Genomic DNA, 23,225 nt, shown 5'->3' with positions numbered 1-23,225 from the left:
CTTTTTAGCTCATGCATTGAGAAAAACAGTCAATTTAAGCACACTGTGTTTACCACAGTGCTTTATAGTTAAGGTCGCCACCTTAACAACACACGTTTTCTGCCTTAACTACCGTTGTAGAAAAAAAACCATGTGATTATTAATATTTTCCTGCATCTCTATGTGAGATCCAATAGCAACTCCGGATGATGTTGGATGCTCCGTTCAGATCAGACCACCATGGTTTGCGCCTACATGTTCTGTGGAAATGCGACTTTTCTGTTTCATCTCACCTTGGCTTTGTCATACAGGTATCAGCTGGTGGTTACGGGTGACAACAATCAGAAATGTATTATAAGACATGTAATTGCCTTCCGGCGTCTGTGGCTTCAAACTTAAAATCTGTTAGAGTGCTGCGTTCGTTTACTGGATGCAACTCCAGTTCCATGAATATGTACTGCTTAGCCCTCTAACGGGCTTCGCTATTGGTTTGGTAACAAATACTGTAATTGAAATGATGCAGCTTTTCATCATGCAGTCAGTTGTACAGTTGAAATTCAATTACAATTTTGGTTTCCCACTATTATAAAAATAAGATCGTCTATATTAACAATTGATGTGCCTTATGCCGTGTTGCACTTGTTTTGTCCATAGGTGGTAAAGTTTCAAAGTGTTTGCTGTTATATTTTGTCCACAAGAGTACATCACAGGCCTTTTTTTTTTTTTCAATTATTGCTTGTTTTCCAAGTGTTCAAAATGTTAGTGTTACAGAGTATTTAAGTTTGATGAATGCATGTGATTCAGATGTTGTAAAATCAATTAGTAGTCATGTTTAATAATTTTGATCTCAATATCAATCCAAATGATTGTGATCATGACTTTGGCCATAATCTAACAGCCCTAAATTGAACTCAGATTTTTTAAAGCCCTTTCTAAGTAAAAGCAGGAAACACTGAGCATGGATTTTGTGAATTTGATCAGTGGAAGATGTAAGTTTATATTAGATGTAGAGACGTGTTCTTCAGGGCTCTCTTGCAGCCATGTGCAAATATACTATAATTGTATTTCTTTCCTGTCCCCATAAATCTGTAGATATACATTGACTTCCTGTGTATAAAAATAACTGGGGCTATAAATCCCAGAGATAAGCCTCCTCTCTGATATGTTGTGCTGCTGCTTTCAGAAGATTGTTTTTCAGAAACATTGACATATAACAATATCCAGAGATATGAGCCACTATATGAAATTAATTACAAGAAGTGTTTCATGACCATTTGTATACTATTTTTATACACATTGTTTTGAATAGACTTTTGTATAATTACAATGAACAAAAATAGAGACAATAAAGCTAGAGTATATAGTCTCTAGGAACATTTAATTAGCTTGTCAATAGCATCTGACTTAGCTGAAGTCCCAGCTGACCTCAGTTAGTGCTGCCAACATGAACAGCTTATTGACAAACCCCCCACACACTCTTTAGCACCCTACCCCATGTATAATTGATGGCTGCATGGACAACAGATCTAATTCAAAATATTTTGACCTCAACCTCTTTAATTGTGGGAAACAGTATGTAACTAGCAACTCTAGATACGCTTAGTTCAATTATAGTTTCAAAAGAAAGCTAATTGTAGTTTATCAACTGTGAATTCATATCTTTTTTTAAAACAGAATATCAGCCTTTTATTAATGTTACTTTCCCTTAAAACACCACAAAACTTTTGTCAAAAGACAAAAATTGCAGGGATGTCCAATCCAACTGCAAGATCATTATTGAAGCGTATCAAGGCATTTTTGAACTGATCCATATTTGCTCCATGAGCACAATAAGACCCTTTGTTATCAAGTCTCTGTCTCTGCTCTACTTTGCTCTGTGTGTTGAGGACATAGGTTGAGCAGTTCTAGAGCAAAGCACACCCCACCAAAATCAACAGTGAAAGTCATTATGAGACTATTCGTTCATGTTGTTTACCTAGTTTTTGTGAGCTGGGTTTAAGTAATTCAGATGCAAATGTTTTGCATTTGGCCCCTGACAGCAACAGTCAACACTACTGCTAATGGAAACAGTAATTCGGTCAAAACCCTATTTAAGGGCCATACACTTGTATAATTCAGAAGAGGATGCACAAAAGGGACTAACAATAGTAAAAACATGACGGGTTGGGGTGCTATAGCCAAGAAAGCAATAAGGCCAAAAGATTACAGAAAGGTTTGTCATTTTGTTCTTTCATTTAGAAAAAGCAACATCTTAGATGTAGGTACAGTATTATGGGAGAGGTATTCAATTGTGCAGCATAAACATTTAATTTATTTTAATAGCTAAAGTGTACTTTGATTAACTGGTAGGATAGAAGTTTTGGATTAAGACAAAAATACTGATGACAGAAGATACTGAATTAAATAGTGAATGGACTGTACAGCCGCTTTCACACATGCACTCCAGAAAATATCTACATAATTTCAGGAGGACCGCTCCGGATATTTTCCTGACCTGGCTGTTCACATGTGCTCCTCACAGTGGGAGACTATCCCTTTATATCAATGCGATGTGTAGTTTAACGGAATGACACTAAAACGTAATGCAGCAGTTTTATTACGTGCACAGAGATTGTAGCAGTCATGGTGTATCCCAGCGCCAAAGGGAAAAAAAGACGATTCAAATTGCAAATCAAATCCTCTCTGAATGTATGTATGTTTACGCATGCGGCTCGCGCTGGATAGCCAGCTGATTGACTTATCGTTTCTTTTGACACGGTTGATCCGAATGGACCGCGTCAGGAACGGATGTTAAACTTTTCTCCGTTCACTTCCACCGTGTCTGGTTTTATCAACAATCAACAACTTAACAATCGTAACGTCAGCCAGCTGTAGTCTGTGAACATCTCCATGCAGACTGTCAAACAGTGCCGCATTATAGCCAGCAAATATATTTTTTTATTATTTCCCAATTTCCTAATCTGATCAAATGATATTTCAAATTATCTGTGATTTAAATCTGTGATTATTTGACATAATACCTTAGTAACTCAAATAAATGTACTTAAACACAAAAGGAAAAGAGCAGCCATCATAGGAAGAGGGTGAATTGCACTGGCAGGATGTGACCTTCCCTCTCCCAATGTCATTACACCCCTCTCCCTCAAAATCCCTCCCCTCCCATGTTTCACTGTTGCAATAAAAAACAATTCTTTACCAGATTTAATTGGGGTTTCAGTAACTTAAGCATAATGATAATATTATTTATAAAATGGTCGGAAATAACAGGAAATGCATAGATTTCTGTCAAATATACAGACTCGTAGACTATACTGTTATACGCGGGTCGAATATTTACTACAGCGCGTATAGTCACCCACCAAAAGCCCATTCTGAGCCAGGAAAACCCCTGGTATGCACTGTGCAGCAGTCACAGTATATAAACGTCACTTCCCCCTTCCTTTTGGCTCTAGGTGAATTCTCCTGAGAATATCCTGCTGTGTTCTCACATCAGCCCAGTCGGACTTGCTGCGGAAAAAATACTAGGTGTCTGGCAGGAGAAAACCAGGGTGAAGTCCGAGCGAAACATTATGCTGTTTGGGTTCACAGATACAGCTCCTCCTGGAAATATCAGGATTTTTTTAGGTGTTTTCTACAACTGGGAAAGCCCCATAATTGTTTTGACCAGAGATATTATAAGGCACCCACAAACATCTGTTTTGGATGCCCCTTGTTTTGCCAGGTAAACAGCAAACCAACAGGTGTTGCAGCAAAGGAAGCAGGCAAGCGAACTGGTTCAGATATACAGTAACTGATTCTAACCAGCCTAAAAAGCCTCTGCATTTTTCTACATGACATGGCAACCTGGTGCGCATCAGCTCTAGGGAGGAGGGGGTAGTTTTCTCTTATATTTTGAATTGCACACATTTTAAACACTAGGTGTCAGAGTTACATATTGCACCTTTAAAGGTCTTAGGGTAGTCAAATTCCCCAAAATTCTTTACTTAAGTTACCCGAAGTAGCAAGGCTACATTATCCATTAATTTTTGACAGGAACCATAAAAATGTTTTATAATTACCTACCAAAGGTGTGGGTTGAGGCAAGGCAAAATATATGAAAAGGTAAAAGTGAGAAAAATTGAAACGCACAGCTGAGGGCTTATATGGTGTTTTTTAAGCTCTTGACAGGATCAGAGATATCATGTCATTTCACCCTCTAATGGAAACGAGAGGAGCGAAGCCCGCACGTGTCATGTGGCTCCATAGAGTAACCCAAATCTCAAGTACCTGCAAATGTGTGTGGAGTTTGGTTAGCAACAGTAGTTGCTAAATGGACCATGGGTTGGCAAACTGTAAAATGGATCTACTTAATTGAAGAAAAAGTCACATCTGTGTGAGAGAGTACCATATAATGTATCCATGTGTCAGGGCTCGACATTATGACTGGCCCGCTGGCTTGAACTCCGTCAATCATAGCTGACTGCATGTTCTGCTAGTCTGCTCGGGCCAGCTAAAATACTGCCTGAAAAAAAAAAGATAGTACAGCGTTTCCCACAGGATTTCATGAGACTATGGTGGGGGGACACCGAACCCTCTAGGGGGGTCCGGGGGCGTGCACCCCCGGGAGAAAAATTTGTAAATGTTTAAGTTAAATGCATCAATTTTGTGCTCTTGTAGTGCACTTAGCTAAATGAATGTAAATAAAAAGTGAATTTGCGGTATACTGTTCTTACTCCTCTTTCAGTTATGATTAACGTTCCTCTCCAGCCTCTTGTCCAAATTTGGATAGTTTCTTCACAACATGCTTCTATTTTATGACGTCATACTATTTGCTGTGCAAAAGCATATATTTATTAATAAATTGTAATGTTCAGTATTTTAAATACTTATTAATTTTAATACTTATTTTAGAGTATTAACAGCAGCTCAAAATATTTAAGAACATTTCAACAGACATCAAATCACACACTGAAGGTTTAGATGTGGTTTATGGCCAGTTAATAGTTTATAATAAACAGAACAGGGAGGGTGACACGCGCACAGAGACAGATGAGCACTCAGCGCGCATTGTAGCAGTTTGGACGGCATCAGTCTGTTCACAGAGACTGCAGTCTGCCATGTAGTTCACAGGTTAACATGTAAACAGTAGAGCAGATGATCAATTTAACTTTTTGTTTCTTGTCCGGACTCTCGCTTGCCCGTAGCTCTTGCTCTCTCCCTCTTAAGTGCGGTCCGCGGACCCACCTTTACCTTTAAATGCACATTTTTGCCATAATGAGGAAGAGAAAGGTCTGATCTAATGTGAAGACTTGTAAGTAAACTTAAAGTGCAGTTTTTCAAGACAACAGGTGAGCTGCGCTGCATCTTTAAGCGAAATTGATTTGTTCAGCTCTTTCAGAAGTTGTTTTTCAGGTTCTAAAAGAATATTCAGCTAGGATTCCGAAATCTATTGTTACAACTAGTTATGCTGCTTTGTCTGACAGGTTGATCAAACCTCTTTGCTTGTGTTTAAAACCTCCGAAACCTGCGCAGCGATTGAAAAGCTCCGAACGGCTGAGAGTTGTAACACTCTGCAGGAGATATTATAAACAAGGTACAGACCGTTTTAGGGAACGGACATAAAAACAATCACACATTCCGGTGTAGGCTACTGCAGCCACACATCACATTTAACGAGGTAAATTGTACTTTAAATGTTCTTACAGTTGATAATAATTCCCTGATGCTAGCGGGGCAAACTAGACTATGGCGGGCCGCCACAGTCTAGTTAATTAATGGGAAATAGTGCAGTAACACATTATCAATTTCACAGCGCTTCCTATCATAATGGTGTTTTAGCAGTAATTATTTTGAGAACTTCACGCTAATAACTGCTATAGCATCAACATATGCGCATGCGTGTCACAGTTGAAAGACAGCCGACAGCTTCACTGCTGTCACTCCTGGTAGCATGCTCACTACACTCGAATTATACACTCGCATACGGATTGTAGCGCAGGTTTTCTCTCAAAACACGTTTGGTGATACGGTTTCAAAACCATCAGATCTCGAAAAAAGCCGGACTAAAATCAGCATTCAAAGAAGAAAAAGAAATCCCCGGAAGAGTCGAGAGTTACAACAAAACAGTGTGGCCTGGAAGGCCAATGGCAAATTTAACATAATGTCAACCCCTGCATGTCTGCACGTGTACTGCACTGTAGATAGAAACGAGTTAGTTCAATGAAATCAAACAGGGTCTGAGTCAGAGTTTTTCTTGTCAGACATTCATCCTTTAAAGGCTTTATTCTCATCCTGTTGTCAGACAGGACACATTTGTTTCTCACTGTAGAGGGGGTTATTTGCCACATACAGTTCATACAGACAGAAAAAATGAGTCATGTGTGCCCATGACCTCATTTGCGCCCCCTCTGATCACGCACAGACACACAGGTGAGTATTATAGTGATGCACTATTGCAAACTGTAATAAATTAAACATGAAGAGTTTTCTCTATGCCATTATGATCAGAAATACAAAGACACAATTACCATGATCTTGATGAGAAATTATTAGATTTCAGGACTGTTTTAATCAGATTGGCCCATCACCCTCTATTCAGAAGTATTCGTCCTCAATTTTAGCTCCTTAACACTGTCTTTGTTTCATTTAAGACGCTGAATGTCCTGACATGTGTCATCCTCATTAGACAAACTCAACCGCTGCTTCAAAATAAGGTAGGACGAAAATACCTCTTCCTATTTCAAACTGTAAAACAAATGCAGGCTGATCTTACTTTGTTTTTGCCTGAATCCTTGAGTATAGTACTCTGTGTTCATGTGTTTGGGTCAATTTAGAAAAGAAAAAACACCAGTGGTGTACTGGGGGCTCTGCTGCCCTTGGGGTTGCTCTCAAGGCCGTGGTCGGGGGTCCACAGCTGTTCTATGGAAAATGTACTGAATAAGTCACTTAGTTGCTATGTTACAAGGGACTGCATTAACTGCACACCGTCATCATTATCACAGGGAGTGCTTTTCTGAGGAAAAAACATCCTTTGAATTTGGAGTATGGCCTGCTGAGAGTTACTGTATTTGAAAATCCAAAGGAATAGTATCTGAGATTTTTGGTGATAAGCATACATAAATGTTATCTCTTTGTGAGAATGAAACTGCTATACTACATGAGAATACATATGTTTCACTGAAAAGAAAATTGGCAATCTGAACTCTGGTGAACTTCTCAGTACATTCAGGATGCTTCCTTTTTTTTACGGCTAGTCTCATTATTCCAGATACAACAGCATCATAAACCTCACACAGAGAATATGAACAAAGCCCTAGTTTTTTTGTTTTTTTTCTAAACCAACTGGGATATACCCTATTTGATTTGCATGTGGGGCTTTTGAAGTGCTGGGCCTTGTGAGGGTCTTGTGCCAAGGGACCTGCAGCAGTGATTTGTGATATCTGCATGGGCAATGAGTGCATCAGTCTCACTCTGCATGGACACTCCTAAGGGAATAGTTTGGTTAGTACATGCATGTGTCTGTGAGTTCTTAAAACTCAATTTGTAGTATGAATCTTGAAAGTACAAAACTCTTAGCTTTCATTTCTAAATTTCTTATTAACAAATTGTACTGAACTTTTTTTGGGGGGTAGGGGAGTTGATTGTAGAGTCTGACACCTGTCACACTTTCCACATTTGTTTTTTAATTAACACAGTGCTCCCTTAATAAACTTGCAATACACTAGTAGAAACCCTGAAATAGTTTGTCTATCAGAGAAAACTTGTGCATCATTTTATGTAACTGAACAACAATGTCCTTACCCAGGGATTTGTATTTATGTATTTAGAAACTAAAATGAAAAACATATGAGGGCATTTATTTTTCAGATTTTTTGACTTCAATATTCTGGGTTTTTGGCTCAAAGTTTGGCTGTGGTGGTACCTTTCCTACAATGTACATGTGCATATGTATCGTGCATACTGGCTCAACAATTGTACAAGCAATATTAGGAATTTGAATAATTGTGTTATTGGAGAAAATACACATCTCACACCCAAACCTAATTTATTATACAATTAATATGATGTATTATGTTCTGCTCTGTCTATGATACAAGTTACCACTTGCTTGTGTTGTTTGTTAAGGGGGCAATAATGGCGCCAGCAGTGTGCACGGTGAGCCATCTGTCTGGCCTGCTAGGCTTACTGTTAGTTTTATTTTTCTGTGTTTGCTGTCAAAATGTCTCTGCTCTACTTGTTTATGATTGCTATTTGCTTCTTCATAGCAAAGCTGCTCAATAATAATAATAATAATAATTTATTTGCATAGCACTTTTCTATACAAGTAACAAAGTGCTTTACAACAGAAAATAAAAGCAGAGATACAATTAAAGCAACAGGCAGAGAGTAAAAAAGCAGACAACAAAATCAGACTAATAAAATAAAAATAAGAACAGTTAATGAAATCACAGAGTAAAAGCATTTTTATAAAAGAATGTCTTGAGTAGAGACTAGATTATTTTTTTAGCCTGGACTTTGGAACAGCCAGTAGGGCTCTGCCAGAGGATCTCAGACTGCGTATTGGTTCATAAGGGGTTAAAAGCTCAGCAATATAAGAAGGGGCCAGCCCATGTTGTGCCTTAAAAGTAATTAAAAGAATCTTAAAATCAATTCTAAAATCAACAGGGAGCCAGTGAAGGGATTCTAAAATTGGCGCGATATGGGCACATTTGTTTGTTCTTGTTAAAAGCCGGGCTGCTGCGTTTTGGATAGTTTGAAGACGGTGGATTGATGCACTTCCCGAGGGCATTCCGCGAGGTAATGCATCACAACTTTTCCTTTTACATCCCCTTGCAAGTGACAACTGTTGTTTTCTTTTCATTGATTTACACGAAGATATTTTGATTAATTCCTCAAAGGTCCCGCGGAAAGCTAAACAAGGAAGTGTCAAAGCATACCATGTGATGCGTCTGAACGAATCACGTTATCAGAAACCAACACAAGCCAATGAGATTACGTTCTTAACATTAACCCCCCCTCTGAACTTTCACGATTGGTTGCTGGTAGAAAGGAAGTGTCCTTACTTGGGTTACATAGCGTTGTGCAGGAGAGAGAGAGCTTTGCAGAGATATCAGTCATGACGGGCAGCAGAGAACAGACGTTATACTGCACGTCGCATTAGAATGCTAACTTTCGGGCAAATTTATGAGAAATGTAACGCCGCGATCAGACAAAATGTATTAAAATATACACATAAATGTATAATTTGGATATTTCCTTTATGGTAGTTAGAAACATTACATGTTCAGGGAGTGAACTAAAAATTGACCAGTGCATAAAAAATTTATGTTTTTGCCTGCTGTGTCTCGCCTTAAACCAGGTAAAATAACAATTGTTGGCGGAGCATCTGGCAGCCAGAACAAGACGTGGTGCGTACACGGAAAGGGGTGTTCCCTGCTCAAGAAAAGGTGTTACAGCAATGTATAGGACTGCAAACTTCAAAGCTTCCTTCTCCACTTTTTTCAACTATACTGGCTTACCTGCTTACTTTCCTGTTGAATCATTTGTTCACGTCCTGGGACTTGAATTTTATGGTCCTTATGGAGACCAAGGTTCATGCTTGTGAGTTTACAGCATACAGGAACTTCTTCCTCCCTCCTCCTCATTCATCAGCTCCCCTTGGACCCCTGATAAAGGTGAAGGGCTGCTGTCTGTCTTTAAATCCAGCTTCCACTGCCGACAAACTCTTTTCAGTAGCTTCTCCTACTTGGAACTACAGCTCTTTGAAATACATTTAAAACTCTGTCCTGTGTGCGTTAAAATACCGTCAAAATGCTGAACCTTTTCTGCTTTCTCTGCTCAGTGAGTTGTCCAATATTGCTTTATGGCATCCAGAAATGAACACAACAGGCAGCAGGAAGCATTATCACATGCGTCGTGACAAGAGTAAACATAATTATTGCTATACAGTAATTATGTGGTGTTTTGAGCAGTAGCAACTTAACAGTACTGACACAGGAGAGAAACAAAACGTACAATGTGGACACTCAGAGGTAAAATATCTTCTCAGTTTTAATCAATTGAACACAGTGACTTATAAAAACATTGCATATAAGCTCATATACCGGTAATTGTTTTAAAATAAATCTGAGCTTATATGACATGTTTTCAAAGATACATTTCATCTCAATTAAATCCTCAAAAAGGTGAGTTGCTTTGTATCAGATTTAGTTACTAGCTTATTAATATTAGTATATTTCTCAATTTTAAGTTCAAAATTGCTTTTGCAATCAAAGTGTTTTCTTTTTGTTGTCAACCATCATCTTGCTTTTTTACTTTTTTTTTTATCTGAAAAGTATCGATTCAGGCACCGTTTAGGTACCGGCATCGTTTGAAGTAAGTTTTGATGTAGCACTGGTATGTTGTCTGAAATTTTTAAATGCAGGAAAATCCTTATATTGTTATCCATATCAATCAGATATGAGTTGCATGATAATTATTTGCAATTATTGTGTTGTCAAAAAGTGTCCTCTTATTAGCATACTAAAGTTATTTAGATATGTTTTTTTTTCTATTTACATATCAAGATCGAAAGCCTTTATAAATACAAGCCTGTTACCAAGGATTTGACACTTTTCATATTTATTCAGAAATCTGCTTAAATGATCATTTGTTAAGGATTGTCTTTGTCTTTAAATCTTATTTAGTTGCTGGGTGAGTGCTAACTCAAAGAACTGATTGTACCTCTGTCTGTGCACCACAGTCAACTGACACAGAACTCCTACCCCCTCTCTGTCCTCCTCCTGAGGTGGCACTGCTGCAGAACCACAGGAACAGCTTGGGGAAGACTGTCTGAATTGTTTTGTATGCCTTTTACTTTTGCCCTCTTTTTAATTTCCTCCAGCATATGCTCTGACACAAAGCCGCTATTCTCTCATCACTGCTCATCGTGTCACACTTAAGCTCGCTAGGAGACTTTAGTTGGGCATCTACTGTGGGGGCAAATGTATCTTTTCATTTTTGCTTCATCTCATCACACCAAGCCACCACTTCCATCACGTGCTGTGTTCCAACCTCTTTCCATCTAAAATGTTGCATGGGGAAGAAAGGCTTCTTTCTTATTAAAAAGACAGAGAGTGTCTTCTGGTTTGCATTTGAACTAGGTCATCTGCAGGGTAGGGATGCAACAATACAGTCAGTGGTTCAATACATACCTTGTTTTCTTTTTTTTTTGGGGGGGGGGGGGGGGGGGGGGTGAGGCAGTTTTAGGCTAATTTAACAAACTATTTCTTAATTTTCCATTTAAGCAAAAAGGAAATAAAATACAAGTTTCCATAAATACACATTTCTGGTGTTTGTTGCAGCCTAAGTCTCAGTGAAATGAAGGCAGAGTTTAAGTACAGCCATGAAGAAATGTACAAATAGGAAGACATTTCAGTATTATAAAATATATTTTTACGAACAGGTTGCAAAGCGTTAGTTTTTGTTCACCTTTTTCCTTTCCGTGTCATTTTGCTTAATTCTAATACTGACACATCTCCCCACCACTTATTTTGAAAGATGTTCTTAGCTTTACCAAATTCCCCCTCTAATTCACTCTAAATCTCAGTCTTGTAAAAATTGGACCCACTACCAAATCCTTAAAGAAAAATTGTGACCAAAAGTTCAGATTTTTTTTTTCAATTTATCATATTTATTCGATGGAAAATTGTAGTTTGGACCTGTGGCAGTACAAAACATGAGACTTAACTTTTTACACAATTTATTTTCTAGGCACACATTCACAACCCACTGAAACACTTGTGGGGACAATTTTTTCATTCCTTACCCACCAGTTGAGAACCACTGCTTTACAATGTGATTATTGTGTTAAACCCGTTTATTAGTAACATGTCTTAGTTTAGCATAATAATAGTAATGTTCATGATATCTCTGGAAATAAACAGAATAATAATCAGAATCTATAAAATGAAATGCTTTCACTGGCAAAGCCATCAGTGCTAAAGATTTTAACAATGGTGTCACCCCCTACTGGCGACTGTTCAAATATGTTTTGCTTTGTGGTATAGATAATGGTAGGATGGATGGCTGCAGGTTAAATTAAGCAAGTTCCTTTAAAAAGATCCTGACTGGTGAATATGCTAGGCTGATACATTAGCTGATATTAGGGGATTTCCAGTCATAAGAATTTATTTTATAGTTCTAGTAACTGTTAGAGCCCTCCCACCTTTTCTTATTGATTTTGCACCGCAGGAACTTTTAACTTTTTTAGTTCCTATAACCCCCTTTAGTGCAACATTTATAACTCCTGCTTCAGAGTAGCTGCATTCCCAGCACAAAAGAGACTTTGAGTGATTTGAGTGCACAGTGATTGGTACATACAGTACGTCCTGGTAAGTTGATTGGTCAAACACAAGAGCCAATCCAATACAACCAACCACCCTTTTTAAATCCCACTGCCGTTAAAACCATAAAAAATAAATACAAAAAAACACAGATAAATGGACCGACAAAGAAATCCAGGCATTACACGATTTTGACTCTTCACAGCGGAATATAAAAATCTTTGAAAGTATTTCAGACTCACATTTATTCACAAACCCAATCACACACAACAAACACACAGTAAGTGATGTTGCTCTAGCAACTGTTGGCGGACTACATAATTATAAGATTAATATCAGCCATCACCATGTAGTTTTCAGGGAACTGCCTAGTGGATAGTTCCTCTTCAAAATGTCCCAGAACAGAGTCTGAAAACACCTATTATCTCTTACGATACATCAATGTAGCCCTTTTATTGTTGTTATTGGTATGCACAGAAATAAGAAATGTTTTTGGTACTCTAAAAACTGGGTTAGTATGCAAGTATGTCTACCAGACAACAAGGACAAGTTTATATCTTAATACAAATAGTTCACTACACCATGCAGAGCCTTCCTTCTGATGGAGATGGTTACTTTAGCATCAGCAACATTTTATAGACCCCTGACTCTTGGCTAGTATGATCAGAGCGCTCATTTCATCGGAGAGAAAAAAGGCAGTGCGTCAGATACTTGCTGACGTAAATTCACTTCCATAGCATTGGCCTTTGTGTACCCAAGTCCCTTTGTGATGCTTTGTTTGTGCATTGTTTTTACCACTTGACGTGGTAGTGCCTGTAGTACCATTACATCTGTGTGATAGGGAGAGGGTTATGGAGTGTTTATTTGTTTCATTTTCCCTGCAGGAGTCTGCCCTGTTATAGTGCATGAGTGGCTTCATAGCTCTACCAAATTAACACTCCAGTGGTGTTTTTGTAATTTCTCCCCCTCTTATTTGCTGTTTGCATTTTTCAATTTCACTGTCCTCTTTTAAAGCCATTCTTTTCCTTTAATCAATTTGACGCACTTTCTCCTTTCTGTCAGTCTGTTTCAGTGGAAGTCATCTCAACATCTCTCTCCTTCAGTCACTCTGCAGTTCACTTGGGACCTGGAGAGCATTTGATAGGATGTATGTGCATATCACTAATAAATTGTTTGGCTTGATCTCAGAGAGCAGGCCTGCTATTATAGTGGTTTATCTGATTTGATGTCAGGGGATGAAATTTGTCATTATTTTTATGTAATTAAAAAGTATTCCCATGACTTGGCTTTTCGATTACTCAGTGTTCCTAAACTCTAGGCCTGTTGGGTTTTACTTTTTTATTTTCAATCTTATTTTCAGATTAAAATGCACCAATGCATTTTGACTGTAAGAAATTATTTGATTTCATCCTTTCCTCCTTCCATCAATTTTAAGTAGAGATGCACCGATTGCAATTTACTTTATCTGATTCTGATTTTTGCCTGTTCTGACCTTCCAGTAGTTATTTTTGGCCATTACCAATTTTTTGTCTTTATAGCACTATACTTAATAGCAAACTTGAACCATTTTTTGACCTTTTCTTTGAAATTAATGTTATTTTTATAGTAAAACACTGACTGTAAGTTAACTGTTTATTACAAAAAATCTTAAAAAACTTCACCAGGTTACATGATCATCTTCATTAACTCATTCTCACTCAAATAAATCTCCCATAGAACACTTTGAGGGTCAAACCTTTTATTACCTCAATATTCTCAACGCGATTTTCTTTATGGTGGAAGTGTCTTTATATTTGTAATGTAATTAAAACATAAAAAGAAGGTATATTTCAATATGTGAATTGCATTCTTTTTGTTAAATTTTCACTTCCTAGAAAGATTCAAACAGCCGTTTTAAAAACTTTATATCCCGAGGTTTTTAAACTCATTAATAAATCATATTAAAGAAACAGAGAAGTTTACTGTTTCACTCTCTTCAGCTGAATTCTCCAAGACTCCGGAAGAAATGATCACTTACAGACTCTTACATGACTTCTGTTTCTCACTACCTCGGTGAAAAGCATTTTAGTTTGCAAAGAGTTTTCATCATGTTTATATCTGTTAATTATCAATAATAATCTGTATAATGGCATTATTAATCAAATATTTTGCCTGCAAGGGCGGGGATCCGCCATGGAGAGAGAGGACACATGTGCAGGGAAACAGTGTGTGTTTATCCTCCTGTAGGTCAAACCTTTGATGATGAGCACCCCACGTCTACACTGATGACATGTTAGTTTGTTGCATGTATGGCCGTCCGTTAGTCTGTCACTGTGTGCACGGCATGAAAATGCTCGCGTGTGTGAGTCTGAGATCGGCACAAAATCAGCTTTACTTGTGAGGACCAGCAGGTCACCAGTCAGGGCTGAGAATGCTGGAAACTGGAGCTGGATTCCGGTGAGTTAACATGACAATCTATCGATGCTCCATTAATTTCAAGTGTCTTAAGCCTGGTTCAGACTACAGGATAAAGTGGCCAATTTGAGGTCCAATTCCCCCTTCCCGACAATCCCGGTGGTGTTTCCATCTCAAGCCTGCTTGGAACCGATTATCTGCCCAGATTGCCACAGACAATGTGGAAATTGCGGTTTGCTGTTTGTGTTGCTGGCATGGCATGAAACTCTCAGTTCATTTGTTTGCATCTGATAATGGCACAGAATCTGATAGATTTGAGGGACTAGCCGGTCACTGATCTTGGCTGAGCAGGCTGAAAATAGGCAAATTCTGGTCATTGGCCGGTCAATAGGCAAAGTTCTAAAAAATAATCACAATTGTAACAGAAGCCCTTTTGTTTACAGCAAGTTCTATTTTCTGCCTTCTGTCTCACATCGACATGTTATCCTTGTGTGGACATCGTTGCTGTAGTCCAGTGGTGGAGCCCTGGACCAGCGGAGTCGGGCAGCGCGACTCGCAAGCCAGGAGTCTGTTCCTCTGATTCACAACTGTAGGCTGAGAACTCAACTACGGTACTGTAGCTAGTAGGAGCGCAAACTCCCGAAAGTGACAACAGACGGAACTAAAAGAGCGACACAGCTGCACAGAAAATGCACGTTGTAGACGTTTCTGAACACAATATAAATCGTCACGCAGGAAAACAGTTTAAACTATTTTTTTCTCTGTAAGAGACCTTTAAAACAGGATGCGTGTTATATACTGGTGCGACTTATATTCCGGATTTTACGGTACTTCATACGAGAATATACATTTTCCTTATTTCTGTGCCACAGTTCACTTTTATTGTAACACTCATAACCGCTCTGACATAAGGAGGAGGCGGAAGCCCTTTGGTCAGTGAGAGAACTGGCTCTGATCTGCGTGTCAGAGAGAAACATTCAGATGACCAGGAGACTGGATCTGAGCTGCTGTCTGTCACAAATCACTATTTAACACTACTTTTATTTACCCACCACTGTGGCTTGTGTTTAAGCCAGTGATGACGGTACAGCTAAAATCCATGTTGTGGCAGAATATAATATAAAAAATTCTATATGAAGAATTTGGGTGAGGAATTCCCCCCCGATACAAAAATAAATTTCAGGCGCTGATTTGGGAAGGTTTGCTATAATGTAGTTTGCACATATAAAGAACTAGCTAACCCAAGGCAAACCATGTCCTCTTTGAATTGAAAGAAGCCATTTAAAACTGTTTCAGCATTGTATCAGGATGCATCCTGGACAGCTCTCTGTGGAGTTGTTGCAGGCCGGTCCAACTGGAGGCTAACCCACACCACATTGAAGAGATTACATTCTGGGCCGTGAACACCCATAGGAATAGCTGGAGGAGGTGCCTTGGCAGAAGGCCATGTTGCCACCATGACCAGGACCTGTGTAAGCTGAGAAGATAAATGGGTAGATGGATGGACAGACGCATGGATAGGACAGTTCATTTGTTTCAGAGCCATTGCTGGCAGGTTTAAAATGCTTATCATTGTCCTTTTAAGATGAGAAAGCACAGCACAAACAAAAAAGAACAAACAAAGCAAATAAATGGCTTTTGCTTATCTTTATGCTTTTGTGTAACACAATTATGCTTTTTAGCAATTCTGTGCTGCAGCCTTGCCTGCTGTTAACATCAACATAAAGGAAAAACCTGCTAAATGAGCGAAAAAACAGGTTAGCAAATGCAGATGCTTTGAATGGAGCAAAAGGGCACTAAATGGTTTAATGATTTTTGAAATTATGCAAATTGTTTACTATTGCCAACACCCAACTAATTTAATTAAGAATTAGTCACAAAATCCAGAAACACATGGGAAGAGAAGATACTGAAACTGTATGACCATTATTATAATCACTACAGTGCTACTTCATTTAATTAAATTGTATTGTACCAAGCTCCTTGTGTAATTGTCCACCCCCATGTAGATATGTCATTAGGAAGTTATGCCTTAAAGTCTTAGTCTGCTGTCTAAGGACTGGTGTGCTGTCACAGTATGACTCTCCTGTCACACATTTATAGCAGGTACAATTTTCCTTTTATAACCAACATGGGCCATTCCTGATTCATGGGGCAACTAAAGACCTGAATTAAAAAAAAATGTGATGAAGATTTGTAGACTGAAATATTTTTTGGCAAATAAACACCAGTGTTCATTACAGATGTAATCATTGGCTATATCTCAATTTACCAAACCAGTTCATACCTAGAAGCCCACAAGTGGCAGACGCTAAGCTTGTGATCATTTAATATGATAAATGCTTTTAAACAAACCTTTATTAGCCTCTCAGTTACTAAAGATTATTACTATTACATAAGATAGTGTGATGTAAACCAAAGGGAAAACGGAAATTATAGTTGCTGTAATGTCTTTAATCCAATAGGGGGTCCCAAAAAAGATTTGTTTTGCTTTTGGGCATTACAGGCCAGGAAGATAACCAGTGAGAAAGCAGTAAAAACATAATTTTAATAATTTGTGTTTTGCCTTGTCTTCACACTGTTGTCAAATTAATCACTTACAGATATAATTTCACGGAAATTGAGCTTTTGTTAAAATTAGACTTCGTTAGTCATCTGGCAACTGTCCAGTTATTATCAAACTGCCAGGATGAAAGACAGTTTTCCTTCTCTCTCTCTTGCACTCTCTCAAACACGCACATGCAAATGTTTGTCTTTCCATGCTTGTGAAGACCTTGAGTGAGGTAATGCATTTCATGTCCCTATAGGAATGTCAAACGACTTATTTTTTAAATCACAATTGATAGCTGAATTTAAATAGTGAATTGGGATGAATCACATTTTTAATCCTATTTTTAAATTCCATTATTGACACTTCAAAACAGTTATTATGCCCATATCAACAATGTAAAACAAATCTTACCAGTGTCTAAATTTGGGTAAAACACAAGTGTGGTGTGAAACCATGACATAGGAGACAACATTGTAGTGTTTTTTTCTGTGAAACACAGTGTTTTTATTTTTGAAAGAATAACTCCTTTTACACATTAAGACATATACTGGAGTGCGAACAAAAAGACTCAGTGACAACCAATTAGGGGTGTGGGAAAAATGGATTCATGTCATCATTCTACAATTTCTAGAACTGACGTGATGTACAAAATATCACAACTTGAGGATGTCACTTAGACCTGAGTCTTCCACAATGTTAGCTGGCACTGCAGTCAATTTCCACCCATTTAGCAATCTCTGTAACTTCTTTGATTTAGTCCAAAACAGTGCTCTGCCGGCTTTGGTGATATTGTTGCCCGCTGACATCAGTCTCATTAGCTGCACCTGAATACGTAGCCTGTAGGTGGTAGCTAAAACTTGAAGTTCTTCTGTGATATTTATCGTCGGTGCATTTTTCTTTTGACTTGTCAATAGAGCTATCTGGCAGTATTTTTAAGTGAAATGAGCATTCAAAAGTGCAGTGGTGAGGCTAATTCACACTGCTGCGGCAGCTTAACTACGGTGCGCTGAAAGGGACAAAAAAAGCTCACAATTAACACCATAAAAATGTAATGCATTCATTTCAAACCTTAATCACATCCAGATTAACACTTATACACTGACAGCCCTACGGTAACTCCCCAAAATGTGATAAAGGCTTTAAAGCCAAGACCAAAATGTTTTTCCATGCTGTCTGCCAGCAGCAGAACAGAATGTAACATAACTTGATCAACAAACCTTACTGTGAACAAATCACTTTGAGCCAGAATTGCATTTCTGTTTTCTTCATGCCTCTCTAAAAGGGATAATTCTCCACATTCAGCTGTTAACAGAAACAAATATTAAAGTATGGCCCTGACTATGTACTGACACTACCCCACAGAAGTAACAGCCAAGGAACCTTGTATTACAACTCACACACACACAGTAACTCTCTCAAAGGTCCATAAATTAACTGGTAGCAACTGTTAAAGCTCCAGCAGACTCTCTGTCTTTCCAATGAAGAATGGAAGAGTCAGGCAGTAGCTTATAATGGCTACGAGCTCGATGCAGCTTTCCATGCATCAACAATCCATGGTGAGCCTGTCCTCATCTCCCCTGACCCAACAGTCCTTGCTCCCTTCTCTGTTTCATTTCTTCATGTGCTTGTAGCCAGGGAGGGTTTTGGGAAGTTTTACTTTGTAGTTACCCTTAAACTGTCAAGCCGTTTAACCTAATACTAACTTTACCAGAAACCAATCTGACATTTTAAACTGCCCTGTGATGTAGCAAAGACTGTCCAACAATGCAGTAATCTCCTTACATCGATGGTTTAAACAGAAATTGGTCCCTCTCAAAGACAGCGGAGATAGCAAAACCACATGCGCGCGCGCGACCGCACACACACACACACACACACACACACACACACACACAGCAAGGTGTTGGACACAATTCGAATGCTGTCTCTCTGAGTATGCTGAAGAGCAGCATCCTGCTGTAGAAAATCTTTTGGTAAGATATAGTTTTTCCAATTACCGGTACTTGTTGTCCTTTCTTTCTTGCTGTCTGTTTCTCTTGTACTGCGGTGATTAAATTGGCTTTGAAATGTAATATCAGGAAGTTTTCACTTGATTTGATTTTTTTGAGACAGAAGCTGCAGGCTGAAGCCACTTTCTCCCAAATTGAAAATTGATGATTGTTTTTGGAGTTATTTCATCCCAATATATTCTTTAATATCTTATCAAGGAAGCTATGTGCAATATGAGCAGCCCAAGGTTGCACAGCATACTGCATTTAATAGTATTGTGTCAGTAAGTATTTTTTTTGCCTTAAACAGCTTTTTGGAAGTCTTTTGGGGGCAACTTATTATTCATAATATGCATAGAATATCCCATCTGTTGCTTAATTTCCTATTTCTTATTAGAGTTCTGTCAGATTGATATTTGAAAGATATTAAATATGTACAAGGAAGTCTCAGACTTGTCCCAAAGTTTAAGTTTAATTTAACTATAATTTCAAGATAATCCCCTAATGCCTTTGTGGGACGTTGGCTGGAAGAAGTAAAATGGAAGTGTTTCTTAGATTAATGTTCAGACAGTGTGGAGGAGCAGGGAAGCTGACACAGCACAGATTTAGTGAAGGGGGAAAGCAGTGAACAGACTATAAGCCAAGACAGGCAGTGAGGAAGGGAGTAAATCAGATGTGAAGGGTACTGAGTAATTGCAAGGCCTCAGAGACTCATAGCAGGGATGCAGGGATGTTGATTGATAGGAGAATGAATACTCTGTTGTTTATCACTGGAGCTAAAATGGTCTTAAGTAGCCTTATATTGTGGTTTGAGAGAACAGGAAGAGCAAGGACGAGGATGGGGGGGTGGATGAGTTAAAAAATAATTATGTGGAGGTTACCAGCTTTGGGTGTAAGACTGAGAGGCACATACAATATCTAGGTATTGGGAAAAAATAAAGATAGACCAAGGATACTTGGCACAAAAAAACAAATCTTTTATATCGTATTCCTGCTTGGCTTGTAGAAATGTACAAGGCCACTGATTCTTCAATCTCACTGTAATCCTGCTGCTCATCCGTCGTTTCTGCTATTTTCATTCAGTCACTTGTGTGTCAAACAAATCCTTGTTTACAGTATGTTCTTATTATTTAATGCCAACTGGCGTGTTTGTAATACATTGAGTATACAATGGTAGTTATAAATCTGAAAGGTACATTTTTTACATTCACTCATCTCTCTGTTTAAGTGTTTTGAAGATGCTGTATTGAGGGAATGTTTCATAGCATGTTATTGAACATGATTTCATTTAAACTACTAGTCTAGAACCACCACCAGCCACACATCACATTTGTTCAGCCTACAGATGTGTTATACTTCTCAGGGCAGAACGTGTTTACTTACGACACACAACTTTGTAGGATCAACAATAATAAACATGCTAAAATAACCTTCATAAGCGGCAACTTTTTCTGTCAGAGACACTGTATGGCCAGGAACATTCCTGAAAGTATAGAAAGATAGATACTGCCCCAAACTCAGAAGAAAAAAAAGTTGTTTTTTACTTTTTAACCTGCAGTGTTTTCTCCTAGGTGGTCAGCGAAAGCATGCTGCTTGTTTAGTTTGACTGTGTCAGACTCCTCTGGAGATTTATTATATAATGTACTGGATACTTCTCTGTGTGATTTAGATTTGAGAGTCAATTTTGAGAAATGGGTCTATATTTTTGAAATATTGCTTCAGTGGGGCAGGTTGGTCTAAACCTGCAGCCAACAATAAACGGAACACTGAGGTGGAAAACAACTTCAGCTTTACTCTGAGATCTCCTAAGGATTGTTCCGGTTGCTGTTATATGGAAATTTGGCCATCAGGTGCCTGACAGAGTGCTATATGTTGTGAACAATTTCCCCAAAGCTTAAATTACACTGGTATACCATTTCAAAGTGTGTGCAGTAAATATATATTTTTTTACAGTTGACTGGTAAGATTAACAGAAAAATGAGCTCAGTTACATCTTCCCTTTACTGGAAAAGTGAATATATTTCTTACATTTACACAGTCATGAATGCATTAAAGTGAACACAACATCCACACAGAACTTCTTGATAATTCATAGCCACTCTTAGAACAGAAATTATCACGAAAAGATGTATGCGTTTAGCTATGAACAGACAGCAGCTCTTTTAACTGAAATGATCAATAGTAGATGTATGTGCCTGACAAAGAATGGGCAGTATTTCCTGAGTCTGTTTTTCAGCTAATATTTATACTCACTGCAGTCCACTACTTAAACAGTTTGTTGATTTTGGAAGGCATTCAAAACACTTGTGTGTAGTTTTGTTGTTGGCGGCATGATGGCCTTGGTCACATGTTTTGCATAGCAGATCCTGCGATGTTACTATTGCACATGCATGTATGTAGATCTTACAAGCGCTATTAATGCATGCTGTATGTAGGATATCACTGTCTGTTTTATGAACTTGACTTCAATATCGCAGCAGCTATGAATTGGATAACCATTTGTTATTGAACAGACAACTAGGAACGCCAGATGATTAATCCAACCATATGTGTCATTCCCCTGATTTTCCCCTGCATCTTTTTACATTTTTTACTGACGTTTTCACATTTGTAACTTGTAAAACCTGATAATATTCCAAGTGTATACACTCCACATTGTCTTCACATTGTTTTGAGAAGTCTGACACCGAAACTGTATGTGGGGAAACTAAAGTAAAGTATGCACTAGGGCTAAGTGATATTGATATATTATATAAACTGACATTGCAATATTTTACTTCACAAAAAAAATCTTTTTAATTTTTTAATTAAAAAAAAAAAAATTATAATTTGACCTTCAATTAGGGGCGGTCCCCTAATATAATGGTAGGGGAAACACTCGGATCAATCCACCATCGGCTATGGCTGTTCCAATCAGCTGTAAATAGTTTTGCCTTTAGACACAATGTTATAAAACCACGTGTGTAAAACTATCTTCAGGCTTTATGTAACTCTTAAATTATGTTGAAGTCCTCTTACTTTTACTTTTGGAGACTATATCTATCAAGTGCTCCCATTTTTCCTCTCATTCAGTTTAGTGCATTCTTCTCTAAAGAATTTGCCTTTCTTAGTCTGAATCAGTCTTTCCTTATCTGTGATACTATCGCATACATCTTTGTCAGGGAATGAGAGTACAGAGTGGTAAAAAAAATAGACAAGCTGTCTTAGGTTTGCCAGCTAGTAACTGCAGATAAATCTTTCCACAAATGACTGTCAGAAATGTAATAGAATTGGTCCTGTGATCCATTTTCAGCCCTCTGTGAGGCTTTAGTCTTGTGATCGTATAGATAACATCTCATTCAGTCTCCATAGAATACCAATTTCATACTTACCCTAGCCTCTGACTACTGCACTTTACGACGGATTCATAGAAGCACAAAACTTTTTCTACTGCTGCTTGAGAGCAAATTGTGAACTTGCATTGCTGTAGAAGATGGCTGCTCTTGAGTGCTGGGAGAAGTGAGCTTATGTAAACGGATCCACCGGCCTACGTAGAGGCTTGAAGCAGTCTTCTAGGTTTCGTATCAGGGAACTGTAGCGTGATTTGCAGGACAAGCAGTTTAGCGCATTCTGCAGACTTATTCCGAGATTACTCCAACGTACTTTTACCTCATGAACTGAAACTTTTCCCACGTTTGGAATAGGCATACAGCATTGTAATACTGTGAGTTTTAAAATGCGGATCAGCATAATAGGTCAACTTTAAACTGATTTCTTGCTTGTTTTACGTTCAAGATGGTTCAGTCGAGTGGTATAGATCATTCTCTGGTCTCATGCACACATGAGTTGAGTATCACACAGGCTTGTTTGAGAGGGGCGGGAGTGGGGTTGGGGGAATGGGGTTGTCACTTGAACATGGGATTGTTCATGGGCCTCTTAATAGAGGTTTAGTTGCAGCTAAATCAGCCTTTGAGGACATAGCTACATTGGTGACTGTAACCAGACTCAAAATAAAAGAACTAGAATAAACTT

The 23,225-nt window shown here is 38.3% G+C and overlaps 1 protein-coding gene across 1 annotated transcript in view; it reads left to right on the top strand.

Annotated features, from left to right (window-relative positions):
• The window catches only part of gpat2 (glycerol-3-phosphate acyltransferase 2, mitochondrial), a 122,543-nt gene that overhangs the window by 4,209 nt on the left and 95,109 nt on the right, over positions 1-23,225 (top strand). The window contains exon 2 of the mRNA XM_061038616.1: positions 6,609-6,671. The gene's annotated coding sequence lies outside the window, so the exon portion shown is untranslated. The remainder of the gene's footprint in view (positions 1-6,608; positions 6,672-23,225) is intronic.

This window comes from Labrus mixtus, chromosome 5 (genome assembly GCF_963584025.1).
Source record: "Labrus mixtus chromosome 5, fLabMix1.1, whole genome shotgun sequence".
Taxonomy (NCBI): domain Eukaryota; kingdom Metazoa; phylum Chordata; class Actinopteri; order Labriformes; family Labridae; genus Labrus; species Labrus mixtus.
Note: the sequence above shows the minus strand (reverse complement) of the source record. Positions and strands in the feature narration are given on the sequence as shown.